At 36.4% G+C, this 26,158-nt stretch overlaps 1 protein-coding gene across 1 annotated transcript in view; it reads left to right on the top strand.

Annotated features, from left to right (window-relative positions):
* Window positions 1–2,981: 2,981 nt before the first annotated feature.
* The window catches only part of LOC141521761 (WD repeat-containing protein 72-like), a 49,342-nt gene continuing 26,165 nt past the window's right edge, over window positions 2,982–26,158 (top strand). The window contains exon 1 of the mRNA XM_074234645.1: window positions 2,982–3,016. The gene's annotated coding sequence lies outside the window, so the exon portion shown is untranslated. The remainder of the gene's footprint in view (window positions 3,017–26,158) is intronic.

Genomic DNA, 26,158 nt, shown 5'->3' on the forward strand with positions numbered 1-26,158 from the left:
ATCACTTTTACGAACAACAACCCAGTAGCCCAAAGGATCATAAAGTGAGCAGCCATGTGTTTTCTGATTCATAGTACTGAGGTTGAAGAGGTTTTGCTTGTAGAAATGGATAGGGGAGGAGTGTGATGCTTTTCTATAAAATAGATCAAAGAAATGGCAACCTCCCTACTCTTCAGTTTGGAATGGGGGGGGAGGGGAGAAGAATTCTTAAATAGTTGAAGTTAGAGAAGGTAGATTGCAAGAATTTTAGAAATAAGGAAACTTGCTATTTTAGTAGGCCAATAGGGAAACAGAGAATATAGGATTATAGATTTAAAGCTTCAAGAGAAGCTTAAATGTCTTCTAGTTTAAACCCCACCCTCTATGTTACAGATAAGGAAATTGAAACTCAAAGAAATAAGTGACTTGCCCAAGGTCACCACTCCAGGCTAAGTAGAAAAAGACCTCCCAAGCAGAAAAAGAGCTAGCTTAGATCAATAAACATTTACCAAATATGTTTCATGTTCCTGGCATTACCTGGTCCTGAACATTCGTCTTTTTTTCCCCAGTTTTTGCAAGGCAGTGGGGTTAAGTGACTTGCCCCAGGGTCACACAGCTAGGTAATTATAATGTGTTTGAGACTGGAGTTGAACTCAGGTCATCCTGACTCCAGGGCCCATGATCTATCCACTGCACCACTGAGATGATCCCCTGAACATTCTTAACTGTAGAAATGGAATGTTAATTCACTGTTAATAATACATACAAAATTATGTGCAAATCTTCAAGCTTTATAAAACTGCTACAGTTGTTACTGCTGCTGCTGCTGCTGCTGCTGCTGCTGCTGCTGCTACTACTACTACTAATAATGTAGTGGTAGCAAAATAATCCAGAAAAAAAAAACAAGTAATACTTATATTCTCCTAAAGGATGCAAGAATAATAATTTAGGCTATTTAGGGTGATTTTCCCCCTGGTTTTAAAAATCTATATATTTGAAAAAGACTATATTCCTTTTTAAAGAACACCCCCAGATAATTTCCTCCCCAAAAGGGACCATCCTCCAGCACCACCCTAGGAAATTTAACACCTAGCTTTACCTACTATGTTTTCCTTAATCCACACTCTATTTCCCAGGAAAATCAAATAATTCATTTTTGGAGCTCTCTTGCCAGGGCTCAATTCAGTTGATTAGTGACTAAGTGTGTACAAACTAGCCCCTTGAGCCAATTTATCTACAACTAAACCTAGATAATTAGACCAGGTTACACATTCCATCCATTCATCAACTCAGGTCACCTCCTCCCACCACTTTTCTACCTCCTAGAGCAAAACATTCTTCCAGATTACCTTTCCTAGATAAGTGCTGGTCTTCCTCCTAATTAAATTACTTGAGGGTAGGGACCCAGCACTTTGGGGAATAATAAATGTCTTGCCATTCCTTCATTCCTTCTTATTTGACTCCAGATTACCTTTGTTTAATAGACTTAAAGGGGCTCTCTGGTGTCTCCAAAATCAGGTATGAAATCTTTTTTAAAGCTCTTCATCATCTAGTCTTATTTTACCTTTCCAGGCTTTTTGCACCTTTTCCCTCTCTGTAATCTAGTGACACTGGGCTTTCTTGAAAATCCTCCAATGGGGCATTCCATCTCCATACTCCAGTCCTTCTCATTCCTGCAACTCCTTATTTTGGCCTTCTTGTTTCCTGGAAGTCAATTTAAGTCTGTAAGAGCCTTTCCCAGTTTTCCTTAAATTGAATGTTTTCTCTCCATTATCTCTGACTTAATGTGTTATGTTTGTGTTTTTGTAAACATATATATATATATATATATATATATATATATATATATATATATATATATATACATACCTGATTCCAGAGAGCCCCTGAAACCCTTAACATTTTCCAGCAACATATCTACCTATCTAGTTTTTACATAGTTGTTTGCCTGATGTCTTCCACATTGGACTCGGAATTCCTTGAGAACAAAGCTGGTTTTTTGACTTTTCAGTATCACCAGCATTTAATAAGTCGCTTGGCACACAGATGCTTAATAAATCTTGTGGATCTGATCCCCTCAATCATTTCTATCACTCTCTTTTAACGGATCAATCTGCTTCCTTTTCCCTCCCCCACTGCATTTTTGCATGGGGTGCTCCCCCACCCAAATTTACCTTTCAATGTCCGATGCATTCTCAGCTTTAACATCACCATCTGGGATTCTTAATCATTTTTTGCAAAATAACTTCCTAATTTCCCCCTCCCCCCAGTGGTGATTCTTTGCCCTCGAGTCATCAGCTGTTTACTTATCCTTCTATTCCAGTTCTCAGAAGATGAAGACTAGGATCGTTTTCATATTTGTATTTGTATCAGCAGTACTTGACTTTGCCTTCCTTACACGGTTTTGTTTTGGATTCGGGAGATTTGGGGGAGCTGTAATTTCATCACAATAGGAAATTCCTGGAAACTTCCTCCATTCCTGAAGCTCAGTAATTCCATCATCTCCCTTTCTTTAAGGTGATCTATCTACTGTCATTCCTTCTTTGCCTTAGCCACAGTAGGCACTTAATTAATGCTCCTAGAAATAAACTGAAGGTCCAAGACGACTTTCAACTCAAGCCCGCAGCTAAACCTGCTCCAGCTGAAGCCTCCCTACTGGCATCGAGTGGGCACTTAATAGCCCGTTAGGGCTCGCCGCCTCCACAGGGCTCGGCCAAGCCTCGACCTCCCTGCAACGAGAGGCGCCGGGGACCCCTGCCCTGTTTTCTCCTGATTTCTCCCCGACCCAGGCGATGGGGTGGGGGAAAGGAGGCAGAGCTGGCGGCCAGATGGGCAGCTCGGGGCAGGGAGAGCAGGTTCGGCCAGCTCTGGGGGCAGCCGAGGCCGGCGCGGAGCCAAGGCGGGGTCCGCGGGCCGGGCTTGTGTCGGGGAGGCGGGGAGCCGCCCGCTAGGGGAGCAGGGCATAAAAGCCGGCCGGCCGGACCCGCCCCCTCCCTCCTGCACCTCGGACCCGGCGGGCTGCAGCTGGCGGCCGGGGGTAAGGTCTGGCCTGTGGCTTCTCTCCTGCCCTTTAATGCCGCGCTCTGTCTTCAGCCGCTTCGTCCTCCCTCCTTCCCTCCCTCTTTTGTCCACTTTCTAGACCTCCCCGCGCCCGAGGCAGCAGCCCTCACCCAGAGGGCCAGGTGCCCGCGCTCTTGACCCTTTTTGTTTTCTCCTCAGACAGCAGAGGACCCAACTTCTTCCCCCTAAAGACTTCCTTTCGGTTGATATCTTTAAACTGCTTTTCAGACGCCTTATGTTTCCTCTTTGGGTGGTAAAACTGCCCTTCTGCGAGTCTTCTCCACCTTCTTGGGGTCCGGGGTTACAAGCTATTTTGCCTGTTGACTTTTTCCGGGCAGGCGAGAAGGGACTTGGGCAATTACTTTTCCCCTATTTTTCTGGCAGACACCCTTGTTGACTCACTTCTTGAATTTGTAAAAATGTGTGTGTGTGTGGGGGGGTGTTGTCAATGCTGTCTCCCCAGTGGTTTTGAAATCAGACCTCCGCCTAGACGGGCAGATTGCGGCGAACCAGTTTAGAAATTAGTTCAGGCTCTCCCTTCCTGAATGAAACTTGTCCTTGTAAAAAGCCAGCTGTAAAGGAGTTCTTGCATTCCTAGCTTTTGCTTTACTTTTGTGTGGTTCACATGTAGCATGTTTCTACTATGGACCAGGCAACTGTGACCTCCTCCAGTGGGGGAGAAAATATGAAAAGACACACACAGTGCAAGCTAGATACAGGTTAAGCAGGAAATAATTAACAAACGAGCACTAGTAGCAAGAGAGGTTGGGAAAGGCTTCCTGAAAAGAGGGGATTTCTGTAGGGACTTCAAAGAAGCCAGAAAGGCTGCAGCCAATGGGCAGCAGCCAATCAATGAAGGTTATTTACTAAGCACCTGTTTTGTGCCCAGACCTTCACTAGATGCTTTTGGGGAGAAGTCAAAGGAGGCTGAGACAAAGTAGACTTTCCATCTAAGAAATCTTCCATCTAATGTTTATACTAAATTTAGCTAAGGCAGTAATAAAAAAAAAAAGTGAATAGGAAAGGGGTTGCAGTTGTCTCTAAAGGCCAAAATGCAAAATGATTATTTATGTTCTATTGGAGAGGGATAATTGTATTAGATGAGTGTGAGTGGGAAGTCCTTTCCCTCCCTGCTCCTTGTCCCTCTATTATTGTGGTTTTGTTTTTCATTTCAACACAGCTGACTGAGATCCAAAACAATGAAGGAAATAGTCCTCCACCTCTGTCAGCAGGGTTTTATGTTAAAGGATTCCAAGGTCAAGGAAAGGAGATTAGCTTCAGGGTATAATTTAATTTAAGATTTTTTTTTCTTTTGTCCTTAGTAAAACTAGTCCCTCTTCTAAGTCTGCTGCTTTTAACTTCATGCAAATTTCTTTCTGGAATTCTAACTCTACCTTCACCCCCATCCCAGCTTCCCAAAAAGAAAAATAATGAAGGGAGACCGAAGTCAACAATTAAAAGTTTACTGTGTAGTAGATCTCGTACTAAGCTTTAGGAATACAAAGGAAGGCAAAAAATTCAGGCCCTGGTGTGGTAGAAAACTCACATACTAATAATGGGGGGATATCACAAGCAAATAGCTGTAGCTACAAGATAAATACAATATGTATTTTTTATATGTACTATTTTCCCCAATTACGGTTTTTTAGAAAAATTTAAAATTTTCAGTTTCAAATTCTATCCTTTTTTCCCTCCCTTCCCCTCCCTCCTTGAGACAATCATAAAATATTACCATATTAGTCATTTTTTACAAGAAGACTAAACTCAAAACAAAGAAAGTGAAAAAATAGCCTGCTAAATTGAATCTGCATTCAGACATTATCAGTTCTTCCTTATCTTTGGGATTGTCTTGAGCATTATGTCATTCATAGTTCTTGGTCAACGTATTGCTGGTACTATGAACAATATTATCCTGTTCTGCTCACTTCATTTTGCATCAGTTCATGTAAGTCTTTGCAGTTTTCTGAAATATTCCACTTGCCATTTCTTATAGCATAATATTCTATCACAATCATAATACCACAACTTGTTTAGCCATTCCTCAATAGACATCACTGATTTCCAATTCTGAGACACCACAAAAAAGCTACTATAAATATTTTTGTATAAATAGGTCCTTATCATATCCCAGTAGCCCCCCCCCCCCCTTTTTATTGTCTTTGGTATATAGACCTAGAGATGGTATTGCTGGATCAAAGATTCATATAATATTAATGGAGATATTTCAGTTGGGAAGCATCAACTGTGAGAGGAGTCAAAGAGTGGATAGGGATCAGAAAAGTCCTCTTCCAGAAGATAGGATTTGAACTGAGCCTGGAAGGAAAGAAACCCAAGAGATTTTCAGGGTTTGGGAGACTGCCAGCTAAGAGTTTAGAAATGGAAAGGGAAGAATGTCACTGTGTTCTGTGTCACTGAATGCTACAATGTCTAGAGGGGAGTAAAATATAAAAAGACTGGAAAGAAATGCCAAACATTGCATTTTATATTTATCCTGTGTAGTCTTAAGTAGAGACAATTAGAAGAGGTGAATATGGAGTGATCCCAGGTCAAGATCTTCCAGAGAAAGAAGAAGCATACATCAATTGATGAATGTGAATGATTCTAAAACACACAAATGTTTGATTTTGTGAGTTTGCATTGTGTGTGATGTAAATTTGGTTACATTGAAATTGTTATTGCACTCATTTCTATACACTAAAATTTTCTATATTTAAGCATAAATTTTTGTGTTGTTGGTAAGGGAAAGATAGTTGGAAATTATTCAGCAGAAACAATGAGATGAAAGCTAATTTTAAAATGTCACAGTTTTGATAATATATTTGAAATTATTCTCTTTCCTTAAATTTTCCTAGTCCATTCTTCCTCTCTCTGTTCTCCTAGTATTTCCATCCCTTGTAATAAAGAAATATTATTCAGCAAAGTAAAACAGCACATTGACCGGTCTTAATAGCATGTGCTTCATCTATAATCTTTCCTTTCTCTACCAAGAGGAGGAAATCATAGTTTTGACCTAAGGCCTTGTTAGCCAAGGTGGAAAATTACTTTGCTCTGGGTATATATCTTCCTATGAATGACTCTTGCTTCTTATGGTATAGTGTTGTTTGGTTGTATTCAACTCTTCATGACCTCTTGACCATATCAAATGAATACTATATATCGTTTTCTTGGCAAAGATACTGGAGTGAGCTATTTCCTCCTCCAGTGTATTAATGCATACAGGTTAAATGACTTGCCCAGGGTGACACAGCTTGTAAATGTCTGAGGCTATATCTGAATTCAAGTCTTTCTAATTCCAGGACTAGCTATATCAACTGAGACAACTAGCTGCCTTATGTAGTACAGTAATATTCAATAATATTCCTTTTTTTCCAGACATTTCCACAGTGATACTTTTTTCACATATATGCCAAAATAATAGGATGACAGAGAAGCACTTTTCCTGATACAACCCTCTGAGAAAGGTAATATAGATATTACTGTCCTTGTTTTTCACAGATGATGAAGCTAGATCTTAAGGAGTAATGTTGCATAGCCAGTAAGTGTAAGAGTTCATCCTTGTATTGAGATGCCCCTGGTTGTTTCAAAGATCTCAATGAATAATGGGGGAAACAACATACAAGTGGGGTAAATATTGGATAAACTGGAGATAATCAGGAGAAAGACACTAGAATAAAGCTAGATCAGGAATGGTTTCTCATAGAAGATGAGATTTTGCTGAGAATTTAAGGAAGTCAGGTAACAGACAATGGGTAGAGCTTTCCAGGCATGTAGTGAGAAGCAGCCAATTCCTGGGATCTGGAGTTGAACTTTTGTTCTAGGAATAGCAAGGAAACTAGTGTCAATGGATGTGAGAGCTTGGGTGGGTGGAGGGAATGTGACTATAAGATGAAAGGAGGGGGGGAATGTTAAATAGATTTTATATTCAATCTTAGAGATAACTGAAGTTGATTAGAGTGGGTTGCCAAGAGGTGTGGTATGACTTTTGGTGTCTGACCACAGAATGAAGTAGAGAGATTTTGTCTGGGAATCCAATCAGAAAATTATTGTAATTGCCCTATTGAGCCAGGGTGATGAAGAAAAGGGGCTCTTTGCAAGAGAAGTTTAAAGGTGAAAGCCACAGGCCTGGATAAACAGATAGATAAGGAGAATGAGGGACGATAAAGAATGGAAGATAACCCTTAGGTTGCAAGCCTGGGAGAGTGGTAGTACCCTCTCCAGTGAAGTTAGGAAGAAGGGAATGTTTGGAGAGGTGGGCAGATAATGGATTGCAGCTAAGATGTCTGTGGAACATCTAGTTCAAGATGTCCAAGAGGCAATTGGAAATGCTAGGTTGGAAGTTAGTCAATAGATGGTCAGATAAATAGAATTGAGAATATGGAGAGTGGAGAGGACCCAGGAAAGAAACCTGAGGAAGGGGGGGGGGTTTCATTGAAGAATAATAGAGAAACTGAATTTAAAGGAGGTTATCAAACTCAAGTGCCAAATAAACTATTTTCTCATGGCTTCTATGTTTGGTTGTACTATTCTGCCTATAATGAAGGTTTCAAGGTCATTATGTCTCCAACTTTGAGATCCTCAAACTGGGGTTCAGGTTCAGGCATCTGACATTGAAGAGGATAAACCATAGAGAATAGAAACAAACACCTTCAAAGCCATTTCTCATAACCAGGTAAAAGAAAGAATAGGGAAAGGAAAATCCTTTCCCTTTTACTCATTCAGTTCATGTCTTTGCTGTGTGTGAACTAAGATATCTATGCTAGGGTCAAAGTAAGTAAGAGTAGCTGAAAGAGATCATGATGGGACAGTGATGGTGGTGGTAATGACTAAAAGTCTCATTCTCAAAACTTCTAATCAAAGAAGCCTGCCAGGGCTTCCATGTTCAGCAAACTGGATATGCTCAAAAGGTCCCTCAAGAGTAGCTCCATGTTAGAGCTGGTCATGCCCAGAGAAACCTAGTTCTATCTTTATTAAAATAACTATTTTGGTGTTGTTTTGTTTCAGTCATGAAGAGTCATGAGTCTACTGAGGGTTTTCTTGGCAAAGATCTGAAATGGTTTGTCAGTAACCTCTCCAGCTCATTTTACAGATGAGGAAACTGAGTCAAACAAGATTAAGTGTCCAGGATCACAAAGCTAGCATCTAAATAATAAATATTAGTAACTACATTTGTTCACATAAGACAGTACCACTTGTAATAAGATTTAAAGCAATTAAATGCCTTGGCATAGATTGCCAGTTCATATTTAAGTAATTGAGTTCTGCTTCTGTGCTTTCTCCATATGATAAGGGGACTGAAGTGAAATGCAAGGGGTCTGGAGTAAAGGCTTGAATTTTATTACTTGCTACCTGTGTGACCTTGAATAATTTGTTTCATGTCCATGGGCCTCAGTTTCCTGATATATAATATTATAGTTAAATAGATAACCTAAGATTCTTCCCAAGCTTTAGTCTATGATCCTATGACTTCCTAGAATCTCCCCAAAAGTGAATATAATTTATTTTATACATGATTATTTTGTTCCTATAGCATCTTGAATTTAGAGCTTTCTTCATTTACAGATCAGGAGATAGGGGACCAGAGATTTTTTTTTTTTTGCTACTATTAATATAGATTTGTCCAAGGTACCCAAGACCATAAATGAGAGATCCAGAAAGGATTTCTATTTAGATTCTTTTTTTTCAGTATGCCATATTTGCATGGCAAGTTAGGTACCCTGGTGGATAGAGGGTCAGGGCTGAAATCAGGAAGACTTGACTTTGTGAGTTCAAATCTGGACTCAGGCAGTGTGACCTTAGTTAAGTCATGTAACTGTTTGCTGCAGGTTCCTCACTTGTAAAATTTATGGAGAAGAAAATAGCAAACCACTCCAGTATCTCTGCTAAGAAAACTCCAAATGAGGTCATAGAGAATAAAATGATTTAACAACAAAAATACTGTCTCCTCAGACTTTCACAACTTTGTGGCAAAGTAAAGGCTACTTCCATTTTGCAATCTATTATTATTATTTTTTACAATCTTAATGTATGGTAAAAAAATTCTATGGTAAATATATATTGCTTATTTTAGAAGAAGGAATATCATTTTATATTAGTAATCATTTATTGTTCTTCAAAGAAGATTTCTATGAACAGAATTAGAATTTATCAGTCAGAAACCAACAATTTCATTTAATGATGCTATAATATATAGTTCCATATTTTTCCTTCTTGAGCCTTTCAAGGAGTGTTTTTAAAACTAACTGTTTAACCTTATTACATACACTTTTATTTCCTCTCAAAACAAAATAAAAACAGAAGCAGCTTCATTTCTTAAAGGAGGATTACAGGAATAAGCCAAGGTATAGGGTATCTCTCTTGAATTGCTAATGTCTGTCACCTCAAAGAAGTGAAAATTATTTTTCACCCTCTATGCTGATGTGTCTAGTACACATGTTCTGAGTGACTGCTGTTTTTACTGCCTGTTTTCTAGTCAACGTGCAACATAAACTATTTTAATTAATACTGTGTCACCAAAAGGGATTGAAATGGCCAATTGAATTCTGCCAAGATAGAGTCTTTTGATGAAAACATATCTTTATTGATTGTAGACGAAGAAAATCATTCTTAAAATGAAATCCAGAGAAAAATCATATCCCTCAGAGAAAATTTCTGAGTGGCAGGCCTGAGATTAACATCATAAAATTGAATTTGGGCTGCAAACCTTTGATGTAATCAGCAGCTGGGAGATGGCATTGCCCTCACTGTGCTCCCTTGGATTGCAGTGAATTATTGTGTGGAATGAAATAAGTGTTTCTTATGTCACTCCTCTAAGAAATACAAACAAGGGATTACGAGGTGGTTTCTTGCTCCTTAAAATGGGATTGGATCAATGCTTGATCTCCATCTCTCACACCTATGAACCATAGAAGTTGGGTGTTTACCTATACCTCAGGGGAAGGATTTCTTTTTGCTACTCAAACGTGACTTCTTTGGCCACTTGTGACAGATTGTGAACAAGCTCAGAGGGATTCCCTTCACAGTCTCTGTGTGTGTGTGTGTGTGTGTGTGTGTGTGTGTGTGTGTGTGTGTGTGTGTGTGTGTGTGTAGAGAGAAAGAGTAAGGATAAGGTGAAGGAGAGTTGTATAATGGGTCTACAAAAAAAAATTAGTTAACCACCAATTTATGGGCTAGATATGATGCTATGAATACATTTATAAAAAGACAGGAATTATGAAGAAGTAAATACTAGGTAGTAGGGGAGTGAGGGGATGAAGTTGCAGTTGTGAGGATATTTAGTAGGCCCACATATCGAATCATGCTTACTTCCTCTCTCCTCTGCTAAACAATATATCATGATATATACTATCTCTAGTTTCCTTCAATATTTATCTCCCTTGCCACATTCTTAACTTTTCCTGATCCTTCCTCTTAACCCATTGCTCCAAGCTATTGGTATCTTTTCCTTTGCATGCTTTTTGCATATATTTATACATGCAGATGTTGTGCCCCTGATGAAATTTAAGTTCTTTGAGGGGAAAAATTGTCCCATTTTTGTCTTTGTATCTCTAGCAACTAGTATGGGGTCTAACAAACAATAAATCTTACCACTATACTAAGCTCTGCGAATACAAAGATAGTCCAGGCTCTCAAGGAAAGTAGTCTGAGACAACATGCAAACAACAAGGCTGATAGTTCTTTTAGACCATATAATCACAGTAACCATGTCTCCTGGAATTTGAAGTATGGTCTCTCTCTGTTTCTCTCTCTCTCAAGAAAACAAAGGTGTAATGGGAAGCATATGTAGAAGATCATTCTTTGCTGATTTTATGAATGAATAGATGAATAAATATAAAAATTTTTGTTTATTAAGTACTTAAGGGAGCAAAGTATTGGGAGTAAAAATATAAAATAAGGGTAAAAAACAGCTTCCCCTCTTAAGAAGCTTACATTCTAATAGGGAAGCAAAGCATAAAGTGAGATTGGTGACCATGGTGGACAGTCTTGTGTTACAGAAAGGTTATTGTTATGCTAAGTTGAACCATAAAAGAGTAATTCTTTCCAGAAGCAGGATCAATATTGATTTGATTATGGTTCTAGAACTGGAAGATAGAGGGGATAAGGGGACACCTTGCTAGGTTGCTGTGAAGAAAAAGCAGTAATAGTGAGAGATGATGGGAATGAGCCTAACCAGTTTTAATAGACCATCAGTGAAGCAATCACTAATTAGGTCATGGGGGATAGAGGAGTCAGGGCAGAAGTGAACTCTTATCTACTACCCAAGCTGCCTTTCTCATTGTAATGATACCAGTAATATAGGATTTTTATTGTTTTTGCCTTTGAGCTTGTTTTTCCCCCCTCCTCAACTCCACATTGTATCATTTTATTTTCTGTTCTTCTAATTAAATCCCCTAGAGTTTGGGGAATAGTAGAGCTTATATTCTAATGTCATATAGGAAAATGAAGGGAAGAGAAGGAAGTTATATTGTAGAAAGATAAAAAAGGGAACAATAGGGAAACCCATTGTCCTTTCCAGAAATTATGGTCATTGCTCTGGGCAAGAAGGACAGAGTAGAGTAGGGCAAGGTGGGAAAGGATGGAGAAGACCATATGATTTCATGAAATACAAGCCAAAGTAGCTTAGCTTCTCCCTGTGATAGTCTCTATCTGGTGGATAGTCTCTATCTGGGAGTCATTCTTTGGGATCTGCTTCCAAAGGGGTAAAAAGGAGTTATTTTAAAAAAAATATTTTATTTAATTGTTATTCCAACTACATGCACTGGTAGTTTTCACCAATCATTTTTTGGGCAAGGTTTTGAGTTTTTACATTTTTCTCCCATCCCTTCTCCCCCCCAACAGAAAGCAATCTGATATAGGCTTTACATTTATAACTATGCTAAACACAGATCCATGTTGATCATGTTTTGAGAGAAGAATCAAATCCTAACAAAAGAGAAAAAAAATGACATAATACATAAGACAACTTTTAAAAATTTAAGATAATAAACTTTGCTCTTCATTTAAACTCCAGTTCCTTCTTATTTTTCCCTCATCTTTTAAAATTGTCTTTGATTATTGTACTGCTGAAATGAACCAGTCCATCGTGGTTGATCATCACCCCATGTTGTTGTTAGTATGTATAATGTTCCCCTGGTTCTGCTCATCTCATTCAGCATCAATTTATGCAAGTTTTTCCAGGCTTTTCTGAAATCCTATCCTTCATGATTTCTTATAGAATAGCATTCCATCACATACAAACACCACAATTTATTCATCTATTTTCCAATTGATGGACATCCCCTCAATTTCCAGTTCTTTGCCATTACAAAAAGAGCTGCTATGAATATTTTTTGTACATGTGGGATTTTTATCCTTTTTCCTGATCTCTTCAGAATATAGACCCAGTTGCTATATTGCTGAATCAAAGGGTATACACATTTTTATTGCCCTTTGGGCATAATTCCAAATTACTCTAAAGGAGTTATTAATTAATAAAAAGATCACAATTCTAGGTCTTTTTTACTCTTGGGTTAGCCCCATTTACCACTCTATCTTCTCTTGTCGGGCTACCTATAGAGTACCCCAGATCCCATAGAGTTTATGTCTAAACAACTTCTATGAGAGTAATTGAGATTTCAAACTAAATACTGTTGGGTAAAATCACAACCAATTCAATTAGTTTTGTTAGGATTATATTAAAAACAGGAAACCACCTGTTCATCCTCAGGGCCCTTTCTGTGTCTTTCTCTAACTTTTGATCCTGAGATTATGATTAAGATACTTTACATTTTTCCCCTGGATCCTAATCTGTATTATTAGATAATTAAAGTCACTTAACCCTGATTGTCTTGCTTCCAGGGCCATTCCTATCTGACCACTGGACTCAGATGACTGAAGAGGGCAAAGGAGATAGGTTGGTACCAGACTTAGAACAGCATTCCCCCCCATTCAAATACAATTGACGTGCATGTCACATGGATCACTTGCCTGATGTTATGGTCTTTTTTTTGAAAATGGACAAACATCACCAGTTAAGTAAAAGACTTTTCTTTTGCTGTTAAAGTCAGGAAAACCCTATGTGTTCATTAGTTTCTTTTGTGTACATTCTTTGGGGGGGGTACATTTGTGTACATTTGGAGTTTTCTTGGCAAAAATACTGGAGCCATTTTACATTTTACAGATGTGGAAACTAAGGCAAACAAGGTTAAGTAACTTGGTCAGTGTCACATTCAGCAAGTATCTGAGGCCAGATTGGAACTTAGAAAGATGAGTTCTCTTGACTCCAACCTAGGCTGCCAGTTCCAATCACCATTAAATTGTGGGATTCTCTAAAGACAAGGACTATTGAACTTTTTTTTTTTATCTTTTTTAGTTCCAGAAATAGGGGTGGCTAGGTGGCGTAGTGGATAAAGCACCGGCCCTGGAGTCAGGAGTACCTGGGTTCAAATCTGGTCTCAGACACTTAATTACCTAGCTGTGTGGCCTTGGGCAAGCCACTTAACGCCGTTTGCCTTACCAAAAAACCTAAAAAAAAAAAAAAAAGAAAGAAAGTGGTAGTTCCAGAAATCAACTAATTGGTAAGAAATAAGTTTATAAACTTTTAATAACTATCTACTACAGACAGGCTTTGTGCTACACACTTGAGATACAAAGGGATGGAAGAGTTCTTGTTCTCCTGGAACTCACAAGTTAATGACAGAGATAATATATGAACAACTATAGACAAACTACATACAGCATAATTTGTAGATAATCCAATGGGAAACACACTATAATTTAGGCGGATTGCAAAAACCTTGTTCTTAGAGGTGGAATTTTTAGAGATGCACTAGAATTTAGGGGGAATTGCGAAAAGCTTAGATTAGAAAAGAAGCCAGAGAAACCAGAAGATAGGATAAGGAGAGAGCCAGTTCCAGGTGTGAAGAACAGTCAGTGAAAACTCCTAGAGTTGGGAGAATGGAGTGTTTTTAGGTTAAAATGGCAAGCAGGCACAAATCTCTGGATCAAAAAAAGTACATTATGAGATAGAGAAGGTATTAACTGTAAGAAGACTGGAGTTTGGCAAAATGTTTTACCAATTGAATTGACTGATGTTTTTAAGTGGCACTGAATATATATTTTTTTTAAATACTCAAATTAATGTATTTAAATTGTTTTATACATTTTTCAAAGATTTTGCAAATATATGAGCATTTTGAAATGTCACTGCTTTTTTTCTTTCTTAAAAACATAAGCAAACACATGCACAATAGTTTAAAAATTTTGAACTCAGGGGGGAGGGAAAGTACAGGATTAACTTCAGCATATCTACTAAAACTAAAATACAGAATCATACTTTTATTATTAGTTAGTTCATATGGTTAAGAATGAAAGACTTTTCAAAAGATAGCTAAACCTCAGTTGTTTCAGACTCCTGTATTAATATATTGTGTAATAGGATAGGTTAGAATTGAGCACTAAAAAAAGGATTTTATATTTATTCCTAGAGAGATAAGAAACCACTGTAATGTATGAAGTGGAAGGTTGATGTCAGATCTGAACTTCAACAGAGATCACTTTGACAGCTGAGCAGAAGATGGACAGGCATGGGAAGAGTCTTGAGGCCAGATTAAACAGGTTACTGCAATAGTCTAGACAAGAGATGATATGGGTGGTAGCACTGGCATTGTGATGGATTGTAGTTTCATGAAAAGTATGTTGAATTAAGAATTGGGAGAAGTGGTTTTCAGTCCCAGATCTTATATAAATTTTGTAACTTGGGCAAATCATTTTGCTCTCCATGCTTCAATTTCCTCACTTCAAAAATAAGGGGGTTAGAGCATTTGGAACTTAAATTTTCATCCAATTAAAAACTTGCAATTCTATCTTTATAATTGTGTTTAAGTTAAAAAAAATGAATGATAAAAGGCATTTAAAGAACAGATTCCATAGAATCAGAGCTAAGAGTTCTAAGATACCTCAAAACTCATTTAGTCTCAATTTTTAAAGCTGCAATCTGCTTTCTAGAACTCATTGATTAAGCAAATTTGTTCACCCATTATGCACTGTATCCTGCTATATTTAGGGAGTGAGAAGTGAAGTTTCCCAACTCTGTCCCTCTCCCCATCCTCATGGATCTCTCTGTCTAATGGTGGGGTGGAGTAGGGGAAGACGGTAAGACAATGCACAGATAACTATAATACACAGTAATATATGATAGCTTGATACTCAACGGATAGAAGACCTGAATTCAAATGTAACCTCATAGTTATATGACCCTGGACAAGTCACTTAACCTTGATTGCCTCATTTTCCTCATCTATAAAATGAACTTGAGAAAGAACTGAAAAACACTCCAGTATCTTTGCCTGGAAAACTCCAAAAGGATCACAGAAAGTTGAATAGGACTTAAATGACAGAATACCAAGCAGTAATAAACATATGAAATACTCTTTAAAAGAAAGTTTCTGTGAATTTCAAAAGGGAACAAGAAAGAATTGTAAGAAGTAGTTATTTGAAGTAGAGCATGAAAGGAAAATACAATTAAGGAATGAAAAATTAAAAGTATAGTACAGGCTAAATGAGAGGCATTTAGGTGGCTCTGTGGATAGAGGCCTAATTTGACCTTAGACACTTACCAGCTTGTGTGACCTTGAATAAGTCACTTAACCTCTGTTTGCCTATCAGTTCACTGGAGAAGGAAATGACAAACTACTTCAGTATCTTTGCCAAGAAAACTCCTTGGACTATATGGTTTAGGGAAGATCATGAAGACTTGAATACAACTAAACTACAGTAACACAGGGTAATTGGCTTCCATTGAAGAGGAATTTAGCATCTTATCAGTTAGCTCAAAACACTCTTAAATATCTATGGTTTAGTAAAACAAGCCTAATCCCCTTCCCTGAAATGATAGGTTTTCACTTGTCTTCTCTTGTCCTTCCTAAATTTTTTCCCCTCCAGGGTAAATTCAATTTAACTCAATTCAAGGAATTATAATTAAGAATAATCCCCAGGTTGTCTAGGTGGCCTAGTGGATAAAGTGGAGTCAGGAGTACTTGGGTTCAAATCCGATCTCAGACACTTAATTACCTAGCTGTGTGGCCTTGGGTAAGCCACTTAACCACATCTGCCTTGCAAAAACCTAAAAAAAAAAAAAAAAGAATAATCCCCATCAACAAACATCATTTTTTTTATCTGTCATATACTAAGGCTATGAAGACAAAGTAAGGATTAATCTCTGCCTGGAAGGGACTATATGGAGATAAGTAAATATATATATACACACATATATACACATACACATCTATATGCAATGCACATATATACATATGAACTTGTGTGTACATGTATGACACATGTTTAAGTTTAATCTTCATTATTAACATTTCCCCATTACTTTCTTAAATCTAGTTCATCAATAAAAAATAAATTAAGCCTTTATTAGTAGCATTTATTGATTTTAACAAAATAGAAATGACACACTGAAATTTTAACAACCAACTTTTGAGTACTTGTGTGAACTGTCTCCAGTGCCTCCCCTGGTCAAATAAGATTATAGAAGTAGAGTTCATAAGGATTGGCAATTTATTAGATACTTGGGGTGAAAGAGAAAGAAGTAGCATGAGTGATTCCTAGCTTGGCAACTTAGGTGACTAAAAAAGTGATAAGAGAGGGGAAAATTCCCCAGGTAAGATCCTAGGAGTAAGATTGGGCTTGGGGAATGAATTACTGTTACTAATGTTAATAATAAGTTCTATGTTGGATATGACAAGTTTGTTATGCTTATGTGGCACACTAGGTAGAGACTTGGAGATAGAAAAATCTGAATTCAATTATGACCTCAGCTTCTAGGTGTGTAATTATGAGCAAGTTACATCATCTCTCTGTGTTTTTATCTTTTCTTTATTGTAAAATGAGGATAATAATAGTGCATACTTCTCAATTGTTGTAAAGTTGAAATAATATTTGTAAAGCTGTTTACAATCTAAAATAATATAGAAATGATAATTTGCTTTATTGGGCAACCAGGATGAGGTTTGATTCCCATCATCAATCATTAATTATAAACTTGAACTGTATACTCTATATTATGCTCTCAGTAAATGTTTGGGTAATAGACCATTCATGGGGAGGAAACATTTCTATCTGCAAAAATGAAACCTCTTGCATTTTTAAAATTTTTATTTTATTTTTATTTTTTTGGTTTTTGTAAGGCAAACAGGCTTAAGTGGCTTGTCCAATGCCACACAGCTAGGTAATTATTAAGTGTCTGAAGCCGGATTTGGACTCAGGTACTGATTCCAGAGCCAGTGCTCTATCCACTGCACCACCTAGCTGCCCCTTGCATTTTTTAAAACTCTTTTAGAATTAGTAACCATTAATAGATTTTTAAATACACATTTCTTCAGTTTTGCAATCTTTTCTATGTGGGTAATTCATTCATACTATATCGTTCCTAGCCACTTTAGTAGTCCTTATAGGAAAGTTATTCTTTTCTCTGAGGACCTTTTTGTGCTTGTGGAAGTTCATTCTTCTCCTGATCTGCCTTAGGGACTTCTTTTAATTCATAATTACTCATTGTTTTTGACATTTTCTTATATTTACTCATATCTCCTACCAGAAACTTGTTTGTAGATTGGTTCTTTGTGCTAAGATCAAACTTTGTTACCTCCTGCACTCAAGCACCTACTGACTAATGTGAATTCTTTTGGCCATATTGTTGGTCTTTTATATTAGACTTTTGAAGAAGATAGTGATAATCAATGATACTAATGATAATTTAATAGAAATATATGTAGTATTTTAAAGTTTGAAAAACATTTCATTCACATTAATTTATTTTATTTAGTTTTTATTTTAATACAGTGAGTTACTTGTTGCCAATAAGTATTATTATCCTCATTTTATAACTAAGGAAATTTAGGTCCAGACATCACAAGCAAAAGTGGTCATATAGATAATGTATAAAGGATAGGATTTTTAACACAAGTCTTCCTAACTCCAAGATCTACTCATGATACCATTATTTTAAATGTAAAAAAGGCACAAATATTGATATTAATTTTTTTACATTCCTAATTATCATTTTTAATCTTCTGTTATGATGGGACTTTATTCTAATTAGTCTAACTAGTCATTCCTCCATATTAAGATAAGGCTATTTTTGGGTTTTTTTGTTTGATATTGTTTAATACTAGCACCTTCTAATTATCTTGTTTTAAGAAATAAATTTTTATTGACATCTTGTTTTTACATCACTTGAGCTTCTCCTTATATTCCTTCATCTTCCCTTCCCCCTACCAACAAAGAATTTTTTTTCATTTTGTGTGTTTTTTTGCAAAGAATTTTTTGAAGAAGAAAAAAAGTAGAAAGAGGGTAAAACCCATCAAAGTCAATCAATTAGTACAATACCCAGAAAATTCTGATTTTCTGTAACTACTTCACATTCATGGAAACTTCTCCTTCCCCCCCCCCCCCCCAGCACCCCTACCTCTTCAAACATGTTTAGAAATATATGACCATAGCTCTTCTTTCAAACCAGTTTTGCCTTTGTAAATTTGTAATATTTGTTTTTATTTGTTTTGTAGTGGTTCTTTTTATTTAATTATTGTAGTAGCATTTTTTTATCTTCTGCTTTCTTCGCTTTTCCATACTTCATATAAACCTTTCTATATTCAACATATTATTTTGTAGATAACTCTCAGGAGAGGATGAAAAGGAAATATACTGAAATAAATTCTGGTGATATAAAAGCAAAATACAGAAATAAAATATATGTTTAAATAAATGCTGTTATTGAGTTCATACTGTTTACTATGTAACCTTATTAAGGCATGATAATCCAAAGTAAAAGCTAAAATATCCCCTGCCCTCAAGGAGCTTACATTATAATGGAAGAAGCATCAGATATAATTCAGAATGTACAAAACAAAGAATAAGGATATATATTAAATAAATAACATAAATATATATATATATAAATTTAATTTATATTTAATTTATATAAATATAATAAATATTTAGTATTTATTGGACTTCAGAAACCTAGCACAGTTGAAGACCACTACTGAGGGTAAAAAGGGCTCTCTGCCAATATGTATCCTTATCCCATACAGTCCTGTGGACATTCAGTTCAAGTGGATACCCAAGGAGTTTGTCTCATCTTTGTTGTTGCTGAAGAAAAAAGGTCTTTAGGATACTAAAATTTTGGTTTAAATTAGAAAAAAATGACCCAGATGCTAACAACGGGGTTGCCTTTGGGAAAATAATAATGAAGCAAGCTGCTTATGTCCCAGAGGCTTCATTCAAGAGCAATCAGGCTAAGGTTTTTCCCTTTCCCCAGAGACAGTTTCTGATGCCCCTTGATTCCATAGGGACATTATTCCATAAATCTTAGCGCCTCTCTTACATCTTCAATCTCTTCTTTTCCACTGACCTCTTCCTATCTACTTATCCACCTAAAGTTTGTCTTTACCACCCATAGAGAGAATAAGAATATGGAAATACACATACGTCACATACGTATACAGGTGTGTATATGTATGCATATATCTTACATATATTTCAGTTTACTTTGTGTGTGTTCTCATCTAAATGATGAAGTTTTTGAGTCTAAACCTGATTTTTATCATTATTCATTCTTTCTCTAGAACCCTCCATGAACTTAATTACTGTCTTTATGCTGAGGATTCTCAAATCAGCTATCCTGCCTGAACTTCTCTGTTGATCTTCAATCTCACATCTCCAACTGCTTTTCCAATACTTTGACCCGGATGTCCCGTAGAATTCTTAAACTCATGTTCAAAACAGAACCCAATATCTTTTCCCCTAAACCATCTCCTACTCCTAACTTTATTATTACTGTAGAGGACAACACCTTACTCCTTATCTCTCAGGCTCACAACCTAGATATTATTCTGGATTTCTCACTATCTAGATCCAATCTGTTCCCATAACATATTGATTTTATGTTTTCAACATCTCTCATTCCCTTCTTTCCTTATATCCTCAGTCATTGCTACCTTTCTAGTATATTCCCTCATCACTTCACACTTCTATCACAAATTCCACTTATTATAAAGGAAGCCCTTCCTAACCCCCTTTTAATTCTAGTTCCTTCCCTCTGGATTTTTCCCTTTCTACCCTGAATTAGCTTGCTTCGAATATATTTGTTTGCAAGTTGTTTATTTCATTAGATTGTAAGCCCCTTGAGGACTGTCTTTTGCCTTTTTGCATCACCATTGCTTAACACAGTGCCTGTCAAAAAGCAGCCATGTAATAAGTGTTTATTGATTGATTGACTCAAAGGGAAGAGAGAAGAAAGTAGTTAGGAGAGATGGATGGATCAATCAAGTGGGATTTTTGAGAATAAAGATGACATGGATATATTTATAGGTGGTAAAGATGCAGTCAAGAAATAGAGATTGAAAATACACAAGAGTTTGGATTATAGAGGAGGCAGATCTACTATAAAAGACAGAATGCAACAGGATCTCTTGTGCCAGATTCCTTAGTGTTTACTTGCACCTTGCCACTGTTCTTTAACTAATCTTTGCTGGGGTATGAATGCTTATAAGTCAGAACCTACTGCTGAAACTTCTTAACTGAAATAACTTGGAGCTGAGGGAGAAAATCTTTTCCACTGTTTAGAGAAAGGGAAGAGGGCATAAGTAATGAAAGAAGAAGAACTGAAGTGGAGATGAGGAAGTTGGAAAACTACTGGCAATTAGAAATATGGAGCTGTGTCAGGGAATGGAGAGGATAGAGGCTAGTATTGCAGGTGTTTGTGAAAGTAGATCCTTGAAGAAGGTGAAAGTTTGGGGTGGCTAGGTGGCTAGTGGATAAAGCACCAGGAGTACCTGGGTTCAAATCCGGTCTCAGACACTTAATAATTACCTAGCTGTGTGGCCTTGGGCAAGCCACTTAACCCTGTTTGCCTTACCAAAAAAAAAAAAAAAGATGAAGGTTTGAGATAACAATTGGGGGTGTTTGGGAATCAGATCATTAATAGTATTGTGGATCAATACTGACTATCAGGTTGAATTAGGGGCAAGAATTAGGGGAGGGGGAGGAAGCAAATTAAATTTCTCATTTTGCTAGTGAAATAAGAGTAAATGTTAATCTCAAGAATATAAAGTCAAGATGCCTGGGTTCAAGTTTCACATTACCTGTGGGCAGGTCATGACATCTCTGGGTCTTGATTTCCTAATCTGTAAAATGATGGCAGAGTAGGTCATTTCCAATTCTATGATATTACAAAATAAAGATTATCAGTGTTTTTAGGTGATTGTCTTCTGCTTCAAAAATACATTTTTTCTTTTTGTTTTATGCCTCACCTGAGTTACTTCAAACAGTGAAATTTCCTGCTAAGGAATTCCTAGCTAAAAAAAAAAATTAAGTTTGAGAATTTACTTAAACTGCAATTAACCACTCAATAATAATTGGAGGAACTGGACTTTAATGTTTGCTTAAGGGTTAATTCAGAAACTGACATACTTGAATGGGCAGCCTTGGCGGAATTTTATGTGTAGTCCAAATAGGCCTCAGGCAGCTTTTGACTTTGCAGAAATAGATTTAACTTTTTCCAAGGAATGATCTGATTAAAATCTGTTGATTAGATGAGAATTTTTCCTAAGGAGCATCTGCTCCAAAATAAAATTTATTACCCTCCCCCCACAAAAAAAAGCTTTTGCAAGAACCCAGTTAAATCTAAATTATCCATGTTTTATGGAGAATTACTTTCCAGTCATTTTTGTTCTGATCACCCACTCAAACAGGCTTTTCCTATAACTTTTCTCCCTTTTCTTCCACTTCATCGTAAAACCCTTTGTTTTTTTTTCTCCAGATTTGCATTCTGATTTTTTGCTGTCTTAGGGTGCTTTGCCCTCAACAAGCTATGGATACAAAAGATCTAGGAAGCAATTATTTGGGTTATATACCCTCAATGCCTCTGTCTGATAAGTCAGTCAAGAATTAGTGAGGTTCTTCATGTGTAAGGAGCTCTCGTGTCAGAAGATGCATTTATGCGAGATGCAAAAATAGAATACTATTTAAAATTAATTTAGGAACTTAGGAATTTTTATGTTTGTTTGTTTTTTTTGTGATTGTTAGCAGCCTGATTTATCAGAAAGTTCCTGAAAATTACCAAGGTTCTTTTCTGCTCATAAATTTACAAATAAATTCTTGTATCTTCATTCTGGACCTGATTTTATTAGCCTATTTCTGTTCCTTGTCAGGTACCAACTTCCTCATATGCTATTTTATGTAGATCCATGAGTCAAATTGAGGTTGATATTACAACATAAAGGTAATGAGTTGTGCTGGTAACCAAAGCTAATTCTTTGAACACTGATTTCTTATGATTGCTCCCCTCTAATGAGGACTGCCCATAAATTTGAAATAAGAAAAGAATAGTTCTTACTTCCTATATCTTAGGTGATTTTAACCCTTATGTTCAATATGGGACTCTTAAGATATTCTCCACAGTCAACGAGAGAAAAATCAGTTATTAAGCATTAAGTCCTGTATGACATACAAAGATGACTATATCATAAACCTTGTACTTTCACAAAAAGTGAAAGTGAGATTGGTTAAATTATGATACCCACCTGAGCTAGATAATCCAAATTCTAAGATGGAGCTTCTAGATGCTATTAAACAGATGGAAAATTGAAAAATTTTGTTACCCTTTGTATAAGGACTTTTCATTATTAGTCATAGTAAAGCCACTACATTTTGATTTTTAACAATTAAAATGTGGCTTAAGATGACATTCGGAAGAGATACTGGTATATACCTAGTATTCCATGAGAAAATCTGTGCCAGAGGCCCTGCAAATTTCTAGGAAAGCAATAATCCCTTTTTAAAATATTTTATTAGTTTTCCAATTATATACAATAATAATTTCTACCTATCATTTTTTGTAAGGTTTTGAATTTTACATTTTTCTCCCACCTTCCCTTCCCTCTTCCTATCCCCCCACAGAAGGCATTCTGATAATCTTTACATTGTTTCCATGCTATACATTGCTCAAAATTGAATGTGTTGAGAGAGAAATCATATTCTTGAGGAGAAAATAAAATATTAGAGAAAGCAAAATTATGTTGTACATAAGGCACTTTTTAAACAAAATTGAAGGTAATAGACTTTGGTCTTTGTTTAAAATCCACAGTTCTTTCTCTGGATATAAGTGGTATTCTTGCAGGTATTCTAAAATTGTCCCTGATTATTGCACTGATGGAATGAGCAAGTCCATTAAGGTTGATCATCACTCCCTTGTTAGTGTTAGGGTGTATAGTGTTCCTCTGCTCCTCCTCATCTTACTCAGTATCAGTTCATGCAAATCCTTCTAGGCTTCTCTGAATTCCCATCCCTCCTGGTTTTGAATAGAATAATAATGTTCCAATTGGCTTCAATTATATATAAACTCTTTGGAAAAATAGGGAAAGATGTAACTCTGCCTAACTCTTTCTATGAAACCAATATGGTGCTAATACCTAAACCATGAAAACAGAGAAAGAAAATTATAGACCTATCTCCCTGATGAATATAGATGCAAAAATCTTAAATAAAATCTTAGCAAAACTGTTACAACAAGTTATCACTGGCATAATAAATCATGATCAAGTAGGAGTTATCCCAGGAATGCAAAGTTGGTTCAATTTTAGGAAAACTGTTGGTATAATCAATTATATCAGCAACAAACCTATCAGAAATTATATGATCATATCAGTAGATGCTGAAAAACCTTTTGACAAAATACAACATCCATTCCTACTAAAAACACTAGAGAGTGTAGGAATAAATGGACTGTTCCTTAGAATAATTAGCAGTATCTATTTGAAACCATCAACAAGCATTATATTCAATGGGGAGAGGCTAGAGGCTTTCCCAGTAAGATCAGGGAAACATGGGTGCCCATTATCACCACTACTATTCAATATCGTATTAGAAATGTTAGCTTCAGCAATTAGAGAAAAAAAGAAGGAATTAGAATTGGGAAGGAAGAGACAAAACTCTCACTCTGCAGATGACATGATGGTATACCTAGAGAATCCCAAGAAATCATCTAAAAAACTACTGGAAACAATTAGCAATTTTAGCAAAGTTGCAGGATATAAAATAAAGCCTCATAAATCTTCAACTTTTCTATATATGACTAGCAAGATAAAGCAGGAAAAGCTAGAAAGAGAAATTCCATTCAAAGTAACCTCAGACAATATAAAATACCCGGGAGTCTATTTGCCAAGACAGACTCAGAAACTTTTTGAAAACAATTATAAAACACTTCTCACACAAATTAAATAACTGGGCAAATATCAACTGCTCATGGATAAGTAGAGCTAATATAATAAAAATGACAATTCTGCCAAAACTAAACTATCTGTTTAGTGCCCTACCAATCAAAATTCCAAAAAATTATTTTAATGAGTTAGAAAAAATTGTAAGTAAATTCATATGGAGAAATAAAAAGTCAAGAATTTCCAGGAATTTAATGGAAAAAAAGTACAAAAGAAGGGGGCTTAAGCCCTACCTGTTCTAAAATTATATTATAAAGCATCAGTCATCAAGACTGTTTAGTATTGACTAAGAAATAGAGTGGTGGACCAGTGGAATAGACTAGGTGCAAAAGCAAGAGATGATTATAATAATCTGCTGTTTGACGAACCCAAAGAGTCCAGCTATTGGGATGAAAACTCTCTCTTTGATAAAAAAACTGCTGAGAAAATTGGAAGTTAGTATGGAAGAAACTTAGATTAGACCAACACCTAATACCTTTTACCAAGATAAGATCCAAATGGTTATAGGATTTAGACATAAAAAATAATATAAGTAAATTAGAAGATCAAGAACTAGTTTACCTGTCAGATCTATGGAAAGGGGAGCAGTTTATGACTAAGGAAGAAATGGAGAACAAAAGGAAGAGATGGAGAACAAAAACAAACTAGATGATTTCTATTACATTAAATTAAAAAGCTTTTGCACAGATAAAACCACTGTAACCAAGATCAAAAGAAATGTAATAAATTGGGAAACAATCTTTACAACTAATGATTCTGACAAAGGACTCATTTCTAAAATATACAGAGAATTGAGTCATATTTTTAAAAAAAAATCCATTCCCCAATTGACAAATGGTCAAAGGATATGCAAAGGTAATTTATAGATGAGGAGATCAAAGCAGTCCATAGCCATATGAAAAATTGCTCTAAATCATTAATTATTAGAGAAATGCAAATCAAAGCTTCTCTGAGGTACCACCTTACACCTCTCAGACTGGCTAATATGACCAGAAAGGATAATGATCATTGTTGGAAGGGTTGTGGGAAATCTGGGACACTATTACACTGTTGGTGGAGCTGTGAACTCATTCAACCTTTCTGGAGAGAAATTTGGTACTACACCCAAAGGGCAACAAAGATGATCATACTCTTTGATCCAGCAATACCACTACTGGGTCTATGTACCCTGAAGCGATGATGAAAAAGGGTAAAAACATCATTTGTACAAAAATATTCATAGTAGCCCTGTTTGTGGTGGCAAAGAATTGGAAATCGAGTGAATGTCCTTCAATTTGGGAATGGCTTAGCAAACTGTGGTATATATGTATGTCATGGAATACAATTGTTCTATTAGAAACCAGGAGGGATGGGAATTCAAGGAAGCATGGAGGGATTTGCATGAACTGATGCTGAGTGAAATGAGCAGAACCAGAAAAACACTGTACACCCTATCAGCAACATGGGGGTGATGTTCAACCTTGATGGATTTCCTTGTTCCATCAGTGCAACAACCAGGAACAATTCTGGGTTGTCTGTAATGGAGAATACTATCTGTATCCAGATAAAGAGCTGTGGAGTTTGAACAAATTTCAAGGACTATTCCCTTTAATTTAGGAAAAAACCCATATCTTATTGTCTGATCTTGTTATCTCTTATGCTTTTTGCTTCTTTCTTAAGGATGTGGTTTCTCTCTCATCATACTCAATTTGGATCAATGTACAGCATGGAAACAAAATAAAGACCGACAGATTGCTTTCCATGGGGGGAGGGAAGTAAGATTGGGAGAAAAATTGTAAAACTCAATACTGAAATAAAATCTTTTAAAAAAAGAGTAATAGTATATATATATATATGTATATATCACAATTTGTTCAGCCAAT

The sequence above is a fragment of the Macrotis lagotis genome, chromosome 4 (genome assembly GCF_037893015.1).
Source record: "Macrotis lagotis isolate mMagLag1 chromosome 4, bilby.v1.9.chrom.fasta, whole genome shotgun sequence".
NCBI classification, from domain to species: Eukaryota; Metazoa; Chordata; class Mammalia; order Peramelemorphia; family Peramelidae; genus Macrotis; species Macrotis lagotis.